Raw genomic sequence first — 14,759 nt, forward strand, 5'->3', positions numbered from 1 at the left:
CTCTCCTCTCCCCTCCTCTCCTCTCCTCTCCTCTCCTCCCCTCCCCTCTCCTCTCCTCTCTCCCCTGACCTCTCTCCTGGCTCATTTCCCTTCATGTCTCATGCACCTGCAGCAGTTTGTCAGGCATCTTTGGCTAATTACACATTTCATCTCAACCACACACAGCCACAGGCTCTCAGCTGTCCTCGTGCGTTACCACTGCAGTGGGACTTTACAGTCATGATTTGCAATTCTGACAGAGGAGTCATGCATCGAGTAATCGGTCCCACTACAACAACTAAGGAAAATTACAGACATGGTCTGTAATTACCTCCAGGAAAAAAAAAACTGCTTTTTATATTTCACAAGCAAGGATGGGTTAAACATTGGGGTAATATTTGTGAATATGTGTTTATTGGCGCAACCTGCCCTCTCTCTCTCTGTCTCTCTCTCTCCTTGAGCTCATATCTGGTAACCTGCCGTCGCCCATCAAGCCGTGATGGATGTTGTCCTGTCAGTGCAGCCAACTGTTCAAGCAATGGCTGCCTCTCATCCCTCCATTCCCTACCTTTCCCCAGATGCAGTGCTGCGAGCCCAGGGACACATTTGATCTTAATAGCTGCTTCACACATGTTCAATTAATTCCAAAAAAAAAAAAAATGAAGATTTTTAGCTCAATTCGTTGACAGACTACCTAGAAATGACTAAATGCAGCTGATGAAACCTCTGGGGTGAACAGCAAAATCTGCCTTTGAATATGTATTTCTACAAATTCATAAAAATGTTTTCTTTCCTCTGTTCTCACTGTTCTGACTCACTGTTTGGTCAATGGTGGCGGGGAAATTGGTTGGAGGTAAAGAGGGAGGTAAAGCCCGAACGAGTGGAGAATGCATTGAGAGGAGGGGAGGGAGGGGCATATTTTCCAACCTGTGGCGTGGATAATGTGTCCTTGATAGCAGTTCAAGCTCAGCACTTTCTGCAGACTCTTCACACACAATAACTTGATGAGAAAGTGTCGGATCAGCTCACAACATATCATAACAGCATAACAGTTGACAGACAGAGAGACAGAGAATTTTGCCACAATGTCACAGTGTTCAAATGTTGAGACAGAAGTGGAAGTAAAGTGAAAGAAGTGCTTTGTCAACAGGAATGTGCGACACATTAAAGGAATAATTCTGGGATATGTGCTTTCTTGGCAAGAGTTAGATGAGAAAATGGATATCACTCTCATAAATGTCTATTAAATACTGTAAATTATCAAGCAGTTACTTCAGTGCCAGAGAGTAGGCCTTTCTATTAGACACAGGATTTTATTCCTAATTTTACCAGCTATCCAGTTAATGTAAACTCAAACTCCCCTAATCCTATCCTGTTAGGACAATTAATTCCAGTCCTCTCACTTTTCCGGTTGGTGAAGCTGAGAATAAGACTGGACACAGGGGGAAACAGCTAACCTGGCTCTGTCCAAAGGTAAAACAATTCACCGACCATCATCTCTAAAGATCACTAATTATATTTACCTTTGAATAGAGCCAGGCCTTTTCCCCATTTCCAGTCTTTATGCTAAGCTAACCAGCTGCTGGCTGTAGCTTCATATTTAACCAACAGAGAGCAGTATTGACCTTCTTCTCTTTTCGTAATTCTTAACAAGAAAGTTAATTTCCCAAAAAGTTATAAGTTAAATATTCATTTGAGCACATATGAGGTGAATTTGGAGGGCTGTCCTGGACTCTTTTGGGTTTCACTTGACTTCTCCCTAACTTCCTAAATACAACTTGCCGGGCAACATCTTTTTATCTTGCAGATTGTAATTTTAGAATATTAAAAGATAGTCCAGATATGAACGGGACGTTTTCTTCTTCAGAAATATGTTTCTCCTCATGCACTCTGACAGCTACAAGACCTGCTATCACTGGACAAGAGAATAAGGTACAATAACTCTATGTGCTATTGCTTGGGGCAAGAGGAAAACTGCTTCTCTGATGGTTGAAAAATGGTGGAAAAATTGGTTTAAAGTGCTGCGGTGCATTGTGTCCACAGAAGATCATACAGGTGATTGGCTTAACACACATGATATGGCATCATTGAAATTGAGATTTTTGAAAAAGGAAGGGCAGAGAGACAGATGGGGTTGAGAGGTATTGATATTTTCCTGACACGGTTGTTGCTTAATTCTTTTTTGTTTTACATATTGAGATATTTGTAGGAAATAAGAGCTTTTGTGTGAACTGTCTTGTTCATGTTATGTTAGAGACTCGTGCAAAATTACTCCCTCAGGGTGTAAAAGACACTCAAACAAAGAAACAAGAAGAGGCACACAGTTGCCATGTGTAATGATAAGCGCTCCTTGCATGCTCATTATTTACGTAGGAATTGTATAATTAATGACAACAAACATGAAAGCCCAGAATGCTCCGACAATGAGCCACAGTTGAAGCTAGCTGCAAACCAAGGCCAGATCCAGACCGAGAGAGATTTAAATGTTACCTGAGTGGGGAAAAAATAAAATCCAGTGAGGCCACAAAATGAGAAAAGCCAGGAAGGGCACTGAAGCATGAGCAGTCCGAAAAACTAACTGGGCTTTGTTATTTTCTACACTACAGGCTAATCAAAGCTGAGAGCCTGGCCACGAACGGCAAGAACGAATCCAAAGCCTTGGTGCTCAAGAAGTGTGCCATTTTATTTACTTATTTATTTTTCTTTCCAGACCCCTTCAGTTACGCTGTTGTTCCCGCGCCTCCTCTCTGAAGGAGGAGGCGTCGGCAAGGCTAATTTAACTCATCAAACAATGTTTACTGAGAGAGGAAAAACAAACACCTGATGCTAATTCAAAACGCACTTTCACGCAGAGGCTGAGCTGAGTGACAGGGAAGGGGGGGGGGTGGAGGCGGATGGGCCGGGAGGGAGCTTTGTTAAGTAAATTATCTGCCGGAAAGTTTAATTGAAAGAAACAGAAGAGGGAGGTGAATGTGGAGCGGTGGATACATGGATGAGTGGAGAAGTGGCGTAGCACGGAGAAGTAAAAGACTATAAAACAACTCTTTACGGAGGGAGACGAACTGACTGAGGATGTTGGAGATCATTCCTTTAAAAAGAAGGGATCCGAAATTCTTTAGACGCAGACTGACGCTGACCCACTGGCAAAATAGATTTCTCCCAAATCCAAATGTTTTTGTCGTTTTGTATCGTGTATTTGTTTTCCTTTCACCAACATCTGTGCGGTGCGAGTCCGACGGGAGACATTTATTGCATGTCGCCCACTGTCAGCTCTCTACTGTGTAAAGGCACACAATGGCAAAAAATACTGAAAGAAGAATGAAATTAGAGATGCATAAAGTCTGTCAATATTGTGGACTTATATGTAATCAGCATTTGTCTCAACCCCACACTTAATTACAACTCAAAAATCGAGAAAATCTGTGGATTACACTCTGTATCTGTAAAGACGAATTACATCGAACCCGGTGTGGATATTTGAAACTTCACATTGTGCATCCAATGCAATATCACACTTCCTTCTAAACTTCCTTACAATAAACACACAATGTATTCCACCTGGTCACTACTGCTTGTCAGACAGTGCTTCGTGGTTCTGGACCCTAAATTTCCTTCTATGAGCCATATTTGGAAGAACATACTGGTCCACAGCCATGCCAGTGGCTCTGTGAGGCAGTACTTAGGCACAGCATTGCTGAGATAAATGCTAATATCAGCATGGCAACATGATCATAGGCCCTGTTCAGACCTGGCATTACCATGTGTCCTCACATGCGTCTCGAATGAGCGCGACGGAGATAAAGAGAGAGAGAGTGGGGCAAGGAGAGGCTGAACGAATCAGTGCACTGTGCACAGCTGAGATGAGGTTTGAGCCATTTAAAATAGTAAAATATTTTCCATTCACTATGAAACTGTGGCAGGACTTAGACTGTGGAGGAAGTCAGTTGAGTAGGACGCATTTGCACTTACACTGCTAAAAGAATGTGGCCACATGTAGCCCAGACCACCTCCGAATGTCACCTGAACTTAGAGCTGGCAGGTCTGAACAGGGCCATAGTGACGATGGTAAGCGATGTGTAGCAGCAGCATGTTTACCATGTTCACCATCAAGGCATCATCAAGTTCATCAAGTTATTCGTCTCTAGGGGGAAATGACTGTGTAACCCAATTTCATTACAATCCATCCAACAGTTGTTGAGATATTTCATCTTGGAACCAAACTGATGGACAGACTGACACAGCCATCCAAACAGAAGTGCTGCCAGTGTGTCTAAAAATTGGAATATTTTAGGGTTGTGATCATAATTTTCCCAAAGCAAACCATAAGTATTTTCCAACTTTCTTGGAGTGCCCATTTTTAATCCGTGTCAGTTCAGAATTAAATTCTGTTCCACACACTTGTAACTAACTCAACAGAGTGAACATTTGGCTGATTTATTAATGTTCGTAGAGACTCTTGAAAACTCTACTTAGCATCAAGTCCAATTAAGCTGTTGCATCTAAACCTTGAGAACTGGCAGCTAAAAAGTACTGAAATCAAGAAATCAAGGCTGGAAGACAAAATGCTCCAAAGTTGGCAGTTGTAAGGGCAATGCTATAATTTTTGTCGTTTTGAATGAAAACCTTTGTAGAGATTTGTACAGTAGCTGATACAAATCTTGAATGTTGGACCTTCCAGAAATGTGAAGCAAAGATTTTAAAACTACATCAATATGTTACAAAAAGAGGATAATTGATCTAAAAGATTTCCATCCTGCAGAGCAGTGAAACAGGTTGCTGTGGGGAGGGGAAGTCAGGAAATACATCTACATACTTATAGCCAGCTTTGGGAAATAGTTGGCAGTAACCTAAAGCATACATGATTTGTGGTTAATGGGCTAGCACATTCAGAACTACTGGTCCTTTAAAGAGCAGAGCGGTGAGCTGCATCAACAGAGCTCACTTTCCCCAGCGGAGCCACCTTCTCTGACCTTCTGAATGGTACCGTTCTGCCAAAGAAAAGCAAACACCTCATTTATCTGGTGACCGATGCAAAGAGCAGATGCCACAGGAGGCCTGGGGAGCTGGCAGTCAGATCCGTGGCTGTGACAAGATGAGCAGCCTGAGCTCCTGGCTTTAGGAAAAGGCAATAGCCGCTAGGACATACAACAACACTGGATGGCACGGAGGTGGGCAGTTTAAACAAAGCTCAGCACAGACATAAAACCTGCCAGGTCAGGGGACACATAACACTGAGCGATCAGAGCAAGATCCATCGAAAAAACACCATTTACAACAGCCATTTATAATTGGCACTTACAGTCAAATCGCAATCTTGAGAATTCATTTACAATGCTAATTTCAGTCTGCATTTTAAAAAGTGCTATTAATCCTGAGCAGCTTCTTCAGCAGCAGCAGCAGTGTGGTCTAGGGAGAAACAGCAGCCAATTAAAGCTGTTTGTAGTAATACATAAGAAATGACAAATGCTGTGATTGCTGCGGTGTGTGCTGATGGGTTGTTGAAGACGCTTGGCCTGTCTGAGATCCTGATTAAGGATAAACAGCGCAATCAAGAAGAATGATTGGGGGATTGGCCTCTTAAACGTGCCAAAGTTCAAGTGACCTTGATGCGTTACGTTCAGAGGGACACAAGGGTGGAGGAAGGAGGAGGCAGAAGAGGAAAATAGGAACGGTCGATTTCCTCGTGTTGAAATGTAATGACGTTTGCAGCGCTATAACAGCACACAAATACATATTCTGTACACAACGCCCAGTGAGGAGAATCTACAGCAATGATCCACTGTGAATCTCCTCTGGCTTTTTTAAATCCACCCCAAATTGCTCTCCTGCTACCTCATCACCAAGAGTGTGTGCAAACTCTGTGGCTATAGGTTGTGCGGCAGCAAAGTGAAGTTGGGTGGTCTAAAGAAATGTTTTCCTAATGAATCACAAGGGAGCTTTTGAAACCAGTGTGCGCTGCAGTGGGGTGTATTTCTTTCTCCATTCCCTCTGAGAACACCTGAAGCACACACAGCTTGACTGCTAATGGCTCAGCGGTAAATCACATCACGCACTGCAGAGCTGACTTGCTATTTGGACCGTTCTCGGGTGCTCATCTCGTGCTGCCACAGCCAAGACAAACAAAAAATACACACATACAGTCAAGCACGAACACTACACACACACTACACACACACACACACACACACAAATCCACAGACTACCCACTGAGGTGTGCGCTAAAACATCCACTCCACAGCTTCAGACAGCTTTGACCCTTTAGGAAAAGCTCTGTGAAGCAGCTAATGGCTGCTCGAACATGCTTCCTCTACTGTTGAGCCTCGTGGTTTGACATGTAGAGGAGAGGAGGGAAGAAGAGATGAGTCTCCTCAGCTTTGGAGTGTCTCCCTCTGATCCCCTCTCTGTCAAAACAATGAAGGTCACGCTAAGATGAGGCCCAATTAGGGCTCGGCCTCAAACGCCTGAGGTGCCCGCTGCCCTGACTGCTGAGGAAATCCTTCTGTTTTTCTGTGTTTGGAGTTCGGAGAGGGATTTTTGCATGTGTGGTTGGAGCATGTTCGTGACAAAATCAGCAAGCAAGTGGGCGGTCGCATATTGATAGAGCACACGTCCCAGCGCACATTAAAGCAAAGAAAGGACATCAGTGGAGAGAGGCATTTTACTACAATTACACCTTCAACAAACAAGCGGCTCTGTTTTCTCTGCCGCTCTCCACTGAGCCGACGGGACGCTAATGTAACGGCTGGACTGAGCAAGTAAACACAGATAAGAAGAGTCAGAGTAAAACAATGATTATTCATTAATGACAGTACACACACACACACACACGCTCACAGACACACACACACACACACACACACACACACACACACACACACACAGTTCTCCGTGCGGATGGAGTAACCCCAGACAGTGGTCAGTGATCAACAGCTCAGCAAACAGTCCAGTGCAGAGAAAGCTCCATCACAGACAGCAGTCCCCAATCAATCTGAGCACAGAGCTGGACACTTAGGGATAGCGATGCTCTTGGACGAACCTCTCAATCACAGACACACACCCACAAACACACACACACACACACACACACACACAAATGACGTACAAGCCAAACCACAGGCACTCAGTCAGTAGAGGTGCTCCAGTAACTGTTCTGAGAGCAGTTGCCAAATTTATCAAAGAGGTTTGGGAGCAAACCGGAGGGCTCCAGCACTTCTGCACAAAGGGTAATTATCAGGACAGACAGACACACAGACAACCTCTTTAATTACAGCTGAGGGTGAAAAACCCCCAGAGAAAGTGGACAGAGAAAGGACACAAGGTAAGGTACTTCATCGTGGTTTATTGTTATGAGGGGTCGAGGGAAAAGACAGGGTGAGAGTAGATGTGTGTATGGCAGATTGACACACACATAAACAAAGAAGGGTGCACACACACACACACTCTAACACACACACACTCTAACACACAACACAGGCAGTTGATTAATATCATTCTTGCTTGACTAATGATTGATTGACTGCAGCAACGTCTTTTCATTTTCTGCATTTTCCACGCTATATTTTCTTCTCTATTAATTTTGCAGTGTGACAGTTAATTACAAAAACAGAACTGGTAACCACACGAAGTGTTCATTTTGAATTTGCCAGAGCAGAACTGAAAAGCTACCCTAACCACCGACGGGGAATTCGTCTGCAGAGCTTCTGCACAAAGCCACAAAATGGTAATTGTTTAACAGCGTTGTACATGAAAATCTGCGACCACAAAAAGTGACCTCTGTATTCATGCAGACTATTGGCTGAACTGGTGACTGACTTGGTTTTCCTCCTGATTTGAAAAGCAAACAATTGTGCTTTGATTCTGCTGTTTGCTGTGTTGACAAAATGCAGTAAAAGCAATTTGAATGGAAATTGCACTTTAAAAATACAGTTTACTTGTGAACAATGCAAGAAATGTTGGAAAAATAAATGGCCTCCCTTCCTCAAAAATTGTTGGTCCCTTAACAAAGTCCCACATTAAGCACAGTCCTTGAGCAAAAGTTTCAAACCTCTACCTGCTTACAAACCCACTTGCACATCTGCTAGCCGCCCCAGATCCCAATGACATCTAGCATCAACTCAAATGCCTCAGAGCTTTGAAGGCAGCATGCTTCATAGCTCCATGTAAAAAGCCCTTTGGTGCAGCATTGGCTCTTATTACCGCCTGCAGAATGACTAGCGACAGTACTGGTAGAGCATCTGACCTGGGATGAGTCTTACAAATTAGGTATTAAAATCAATTTGATTATGTCTCCAGTTTTTCATTCCGCACCCCGAGGTGGTGCAGAGGGCATGAAGTGAAATATCTGAGAGGAATCAAAGTCTGGTTAGGAGTAGCTAAGATAATGGAATTTTACTGCTGTCTATTGTAGAAAGCCAGAAGAATAGATATTAGATACAATGAGAAATTAATATGTCCGTCAGACAGACAGACATTGGTCTTTTCACTCTCTTTCTGCCTAATTCTGTTCAGCTCAGCACATTTCTGGATTCTACTGACCTGTCCACACACACACACACACACACACACACACACACACATGCACGCACGCACACGCACAAGGCCAAAGCACAAGATTTGCTGATATCTCTCAGATGGCTGAACTGACATGGACTATAAATCCAAGTGTCACCTAAAGGCTGAGTTTGGACACAATTGACTAAATCCACCTGGTGGGGGCTGCAGGTTGTCCAGCTGCTGCTGCTCACTCTGCCTGTTTCTCTGTCTACCTGTGTCTGTATAACCGTCTGTCTCTCATTTGTCTGAATCTCTGCTGACAGATTTTTTTTTCTTTTTAAACCCCCGTGAGCGTATGTTTGTTGTTCTTAGTCACGCTAGTGTAATGGCTCTATTGATGGCAATGTCAGTCATTCAATCCATCACTTCATCAAGACTTACCTATCTAAACAACTATTGGATTGATTACTTTGCAATTTTATACAGACTTTCATAGTGACCAGAGGAAGAAGCCTACTGACTTTGGTGATCTCTTGACTTTTTACTCTTGCAATACGATTTTGAATGTTTTTTTTTTTTTTTTTTTAGTAAAATGTCATCTATTGGATTGATTGTTATGAAAATTAGTACATTAGACATCCAAGGTTGTCAGAAGATGACTCATACTGGATTTTGAACCACTAGAACCTTTCACTAGAAGGTCAAATTTTTCACTGATAAAGTAAAATATGTTTACATGTACAATGAGGATTTCCACAAAATTTGAACAGAAATTCATGGTCCCCAGATGGCAAATCCTGCTGGCTTTGGTGATGCTCTGACTTCTCCTCTAGCATCATCGTGAGGTTGACATTTGTGGTTTTGTGTTAAATGTCTTAACAATTGTTGGAGGGATTGTCATGAATTTTGACACATCCTGTTCCCCTCAGGATGAATTATAATATCATTGGTGATCCCCCTGACTTTTCATTTAGCGTCATCATGAGGTCAAAAATATAATATGTTCAATATTTTGGTTTGTGACCAAATACCTGCAGCTGTACTTAGTACTAAGTAGCCAATGTTCGCAATCCTGGTGATGTTAACACCACAGAGTATCCATGTCAGTGAGTGTCAGCCAGTTGTTGTGTTTTGACATAGCTATCTAAGTGTATATGCATGTCTCTGTCTGTAGGTATCTGTGTGTCTGGCTTTGTACAAAGCAGTGTGATCAAAAACATAAAAACTGAGTGATGTGAAAACATTAAAAGGCAGTATTACCACAAAAATAAAAAACCTTTAAGAAAAATATGATTCATAGCTCTGTGCCTACAGGGAGACAGACGGGAGGATTAGAGAAACCTGTTTCTTCTGGTTGGTATATGGAATGAAAAGCAGAAGTGATTTTTTTTTCACAACAACAAAATGCGCCAACAACAAACCTTTTGAAGCGGCAATATTTTACAGAAATTATGCACTAAGGCATTCTACGCATTATGCTCTTTCAGCATTCAGCATTTGTTTGGATAATACAAAGGAGGGAAAGTCACATTGTGTCTTATTTTGTGTGACTAAAAATTATTAACCAATATCAATAGCAGGAAAAGTCAAATGCTGCACGCACACGCATGCAAATCCTACACACGAACAAAACCATCATGTAAAATAGGAAGTCAGCATGCATGGATCAGCCCGACCTGGGTGCAAGGGATCTGAATAAAATTAATTACACTACTTTCCTATTCTCTCCCATAAATCCCTATGATTGGTTCCGGCAAGCCCAGAGCTAGATCTCTGATTAGCGAGGAGAGCTTTGTAGGCATCACACTGGTGCCCTGGCTTCATAAATAGCCCCGCTGTGTGGAATTCAGGCAGGGTGAGGTAGAGAGAGACAGACAGAAATCACTCTCAGTAACAATGGCTTGTGTTTCTCTTCCTCTACCCACTTGTGTTTCGCTTTTCTCTTGCTGTATTTACGATCTTCCTGCCTGGAAATACACTGGACTATCAGATCCAGGAGTCCTTTGTACCTCTGCAAATCAAAATTGAACACGTAATCACACACAACAAAATGTGCTTCTCCTTTGGGAATCGTGGCACACTAGAATGGAAAACATTGGCCATCTGTAGGCCTCTCAAGCGCTCCCTGTTTACCAGCTCATCAGAGTCTGACAGATACAGCCTGTACAACAATGATGCCTACATTACATACTTGATATCCTTCAGTGACGCATCTTTCAGTCATCCACGGTGTCTGTGAAGATGTGCCCTCTCAAGTTTTTGCTTACCAGGAAAGAAGAACAAGGAGGCAATGCTTCAGGAGCTGTCCGGTGCTGAAACCACATAAAGAGCCCACGGGGAGCTTTTCTTTTCCTGTGGATTCGCTCACACAGGAAAACACTGGCATAATGGTATAATAAACAACCATGTATTATTTGCTGCACCTTCAGGATGTTTTTAGGAGGAGAGTGATAGAGACACAATCCAATTCATATCTACTGACATGCCACCTGACTTTAACAAAGGAGGCATCGCACCCAACTGGTGAGACAAAGGAAAGGCCAGGAGAGGAGAGGTAGCTATGAGGATATCCACCCTCCTCACCCCCTCTAACAATCACTGGAAGATACTTGACTGTGCCCCTGTCATTAATTCAGCAGACAAAAACTGTTACCAGATGTCATTATTTATTTATAGTATTTAATAGGGAAAATGCTTCCTTTGAATAATACATTTGGTGGGAGAGGGGTGCAGAGCTGGGTTTGGGGAGGAGGGGGACAGGGGGGATCTTTGATGAATATTCATGAGCTGCGTCTGGAGGGATTGTGGTAAACTACCTTTTTTTTCTGGCTCTGTGCCTCCTGGGCTTTGTCTTCTCTGCCACTGGCCATGACGGCCCAGCTGCGCTGCTCATTTGCTTGGCTCTAGGTGCGGTGGCGAGCTCAATATGGCTAATGCCAGACTATTATATTATTAGCCAAGGCAAAGCTAACAGCAGCCCACTTAGGCTGTACTCCATCTGTTCTGTGGTGTCAAGTTGGAGGACTGAAAGGATGCGGAGCTGTCAATCAGGCAGATTGACGTCCTCTGGTGAGCAAAGGTACAGCCTTCATTAAGCCGATGAAACGACCCTGTGACTGGGGGAAAGAAGGTGCCAAGTGGATCTCAGCCTAAAATATGATTTATGGTCATATGTGCAAGCATAGGTGCTCATAGGCTCCACTGCCACACACAGACCTGAAGCTGAACTGACAATAGACAGCACACACAATCAGGATCATTTATACAAATACAACTGAATATGTGTATAGGCTGCTGTGAGTGTTTCCACTGCTTAATTGGATCAGGGTTATCTAAGTCTGTAAATTAGTCTCTCTCTGCAGGAATCTTCCACCACCCCTCCTACCCCTTCTACCACCATTGCCAAAAACACTACATTAATCTGTACCATACACAGTGAGCCTATAGTTTTGAAGTTTAATCAAAAACATAAATTTTAATAAAAATTTATTTTTCCACTGCAAAGTAACCAGTTATTAGGCCCAACAGGATCACAGCGGATTCATAGCACCACCTCTCCTCCAACTATAGGATTTGTAGCTTGAGGCTCTCAACAGTTAAACAGCCAAACTCAAGCCCCGAGATCCTCTTTGCTGACACTGTGCAGTTGCTTGGCTGATCTCCCTTGTTTCATCCTGTGCCAAGGCGGCTTTGTTTGTTTTAAGAATAGCAGAAGGGTTCATTGTAGGAATATTAATGTCTTACATTTGCAAAACCTCTGTAAAAATTCAGTTTCCCATTCACATGCTTGGACACTACTCAAGTGCAAAATTGAATTCTTGCCCATTCACATCTTCCGCTACAAGTGTCTGCACTAAGCTGAACGCAGCCAGGCAGAAAAGACACATTATTGAAATATGTGACAACACAACCTCATGCAAAGAGCAGATAATACTGTAAGATTCTCCCAGTCTGTTACCTCCCTCACTTTCTTTCATTCCTTTTTCTTTCTCTCATTCTCATCTGTACTCTTGAGGTGTGATGACGACATTTCTGAGCTGCTTTTGGTCTTGACCACAGTTGGAGTGGAGCCACTAAGACGCAATGAACCTCTCTCTAAAAGGAATATTGTTCATCCACTGTAATGCCTCATCACACAGAAAATGTGAAAATGGGGGCAGTGAACTGGCAATGCCACAGAAAGGAACACTTCTTCTGAGAACAATGGCGTTAACAGCAGCGCCTGTGATCCAGTGCAAGAGTCCAAACAGAGCGAAATGACAAGAGAAGAAAGAGACAGGAAGACAAACACAGACACCTTCTACAATATGCATGAGAGTGAAAGAGGCAGAAAGAAGCATAAGGCAGGAGAAGGACTTAAAGAGCAGTTAAATGTGGAGCCAGATCCTATTAGTGCAGCTGGAGAGCTGATGATGACCATAGTTCACTGCAACAATTCAGCAACTGGCAACAGCGGTGATCAACAGACACGCACAGGAGCATATCATACACACAAAGACCTACACATGGCTGCTCAAGCAGTGAGAAGGGAGCATTTGACCTACAGTCAGCCCGAGAATGGAAATGGAGCTTTTGTTTTCTGATATCTGTGTATCTGTGGTGCCGCTCTGCATCAGTTGGGAAACAGTAGCTCCTGACCCATCAGCCAGCCTGTCTGCAGGTAGTGGCTTGGCCTTGCACATAAAGGCTCACTCTGCCAATGCTAAGGCCAAATACAGGATCAAACGTGTGTAACGACAGGCTGTTGAGAGGGATAAAATATCAGAGAAAATGAGTGTGGGATCAATTCTGCCAAGGACTGCTGGTAGACACTGTAGGTAAACTGTCTGAGTGACTGCATGTGTGTTGCGCCCATGCATGTGCAAACACAAGAGACAAGCAGTGAGAGCAAGAAAGACAGACCGACAGAGAGTAAGAGCAAGAGAGAGAGAGATTGGTAACCATTTCAAAAACTGCTAGGTTGAATCTCTGCTTAATTTCCCAGGGGGTCATGAGCAACTCCGCTCCTATTCTCGCTGCTGTTCTTTATCTGACACACTGCCATATACTCATAAAATGAAGACAAACAGACAAAAGTCCAACGTTGTTTTTCTTTCCTTTCTTTTCCACCCTCAACAACATCTCTCACTGAGAGATAGCAGCCATGTTGCAGAAGCTACTTGACTGTGGCAGCCAAGCGCAAGCAGTGCTCGGACCCCCCTCCACTTCCATCAGTTTGTAGCCTTGAGGTGCTGCTGCACGACAGCAAAGTTTCTTCCACCCAAAATAACTGAGAGACCCATTTGGCAGAGTGTAAGTGCCAGCCAAGATAATGTCTCGGGTTTCCCCTCTTTGGTTCGCCGACAGTGCTGACAGCCCTGGCTGCGCTGCCTATCGACTTTCACCCAATCCAATAGCTCCCTCTGTCCCTATCTGGCTCACCTGAAGGCTTGTAGGTGGGGGGAGAAAAGGGTTTTTCGCAACAAGAGGTGGAATGATGGTAATACAGATTCAAATCTTACGGTGTGTCAATTTTTAAGTTACTCAACATAAGTTGCTTCCACAGGGGAAAACAAAAGAGGGAATTTGACTGCACTTCATTTATTACTTGTTAACAGATGCAGCATAAAGGGACTATCATGACATCATGCAAACAGGCAAAAAAAATGACAAAAGCACAACAGTATACTTAGACAATAATAGATTTGTAAAAGAAAACTACTCCTAGTTCTATAACTCAGGAGAAAGGATGGATTTAGTGACAAGGATTAAATAAATGATTGAAAACAAAGAAACTCAACACTGTTCATTTTGCTGCAAATCACCCACATAAGTATGAAACAGTCTAGAGGGATTATTCATCAATGAATCAAGCTCTTACAATGTAATTCTCATCAAAAGCACATATATTTGTCATTAAACAATGCTGACATCCTCATCTCCAAGTCATTACCGACTGTAGTTAACAAAATCTGTGAAACACCCTTTTTTCTTGTGTGTGTGGGAGGGAAAACAAAAACAGCTAATTGACTTCATCTGCTAATCCTGTAGAGGAATGCCAAAACAAAAACATCCAAAAACAACTCGCCTTCACCTTTCGGATGAAGTGAGGTCCAGTTCACAGGAATGTAGAGCGATGCTGCAGCCTTACAGGAGCGTCGGTCTGATATGGTGCAGGTGGTAGCGCCACTGCCGGGGAGCTGGACCATCCAACGACGCGTAAAAGCCCCGCAAGTGATAAGTGAAAGTGAAGCAGTTGTGGGTGTCGGGTGGAGAGGGACAAACCGATGGTGGGGGATGGGGGGGGG

General features: G+C 43.3%; 1 protein-coding gene across 1 annotated transcript in view; it reads right to left on the bottom strand.

Moving 5' to 3' along the window:
* ncanb (neurocan b) overlaps positions 1 to 14,742 on the bottom strand; it is a gene marked incomplete at its 3' end in the record, with an annotated part of 86,558 nt that extends 71,816 nt beyond the window's left edge. The window contains exon 1 of the mRNA XM_087173444.1: positions 14,546 to 14,742. The remainder of the gene's footprint in view (positions 1 to 14,545) is intronic.
* Between the last annotated feature and the right edge of the window lie 17 nt (positions 14,743 to 14,759).

The sequence above is a fragment of the Seriola lalandi genome, unplaced genomic scaffold (assembly GCF_002814215.2).
Source record: "Seriola lalandi dorsalis isolate HSWRI2012SDOR001 ecotype SW California unplaced genomic scaffold, Sedor1 jcf7180002054224, whole genome shotgun sequence".
Classification (NCBI taxonomy): Eukaryota; Metazoa; Chordata; class Actinopteri; order Carangiformes; family Carangidae; genus Seriola; species Seriola lalandi.